We start from the raw sequence: 1,006 nt of genomic DNA, 5'->3' as shown, positions 1-1,006 counted from the left end.
AAGAAAGAAAGAAAGAAAGAAAGAAAGAAAGAAAGAAAGAAAGAAAGGAAGGAAGGAAGGAAGGAAGGGGAGAGGAGAGGAAGGGAGGGAGGAAGGGAGGAAAGAAGAATGGGGGAGGAAGGAGGAATGGAAAGAGAAAGGAAGAAGAGGAGGAGAAGGAATAATAGTTACTGATCTAAAGGCATTTCAAATTTATTGTTGATATTGTAATGCCTCCATATGAAAATGTTAATACTTTGGGTCCTATCTTCTAGAAAAGGGCATTAGACTCAAAGAGTAGCATAAAATTACTTAAACAATCATTGAAACACTATAATTTCAGGGGTGCCTGGGTGGCTCAGTCGGTTGAGCATTTGACTTCAGCTGAAGTCATGATTTCACGGTTCATGAGTTCAAGCCTCACATCGGGCTCCATGCTGACAGCTCAGAGGCTGGAGCCTGCTTCAGATTCTGTGTCTTCCTCTCTCTCTGCCCCTTCTTACTTCTCTCTCTCTCTCTCTCTCTCAAAAATAAATAAACATTAAGGAAAGAAAAGAAAAAAAGAAACACTATGATTTCATCTAGTTTTTGTCACTCTCAAACCACCACCCTATCAGTCCTCTTGTCATCTACTTTTGGAGCCTCCTATTGGACTCACTGCATAGCAAGCAAAGGATGATCCAAAAATTCAGCTTCTATACTTCCAAAGTATCCTCACAGAATAAATTCCAAACAAAGTTCTCCAAAGATAATTCAAGTTTCCTCATAATTAGGGCCTGCCCAAAAGTCTTTTTGGAAAATTAATAATTAAAATTATATCTTGACTTTGTATTATGTATCAAAATAAATTCCAATTGGATGCAAGATTTTGTTATATGTAAGAATAGCAGGTGTACATAAGACTTACAAGCATTAAACCATAAAAGGTAAAAACTCTAATTAAAATATCGGTAGATTTTTTAAAGCATCTATGCATTGAACATAAACAAAATTAGGGATGCCTGGGTGGCTCAGTTGATAAAGTGTC

This window comes from Herpailurus yagouaroundi, unplaced genomic scaffold, assembly GCF_014898765.1.
Source record: "Herpailurus yagouaroundi ecotype Mexico unplaced genomic scaffold, PumYag 141, whole genome shotgun sequence".
In the NCBI taxonomy this organism is placed as follows: domain Eukaryota; kingdom Metazoa; phylum Chordata; class Mammalia; order Carnivora; family Felidae; genus Herpailurus; species Herpailurus yagouaroundi.
This window is presented reverse-complemented; position numbering follows the sequence as displayed.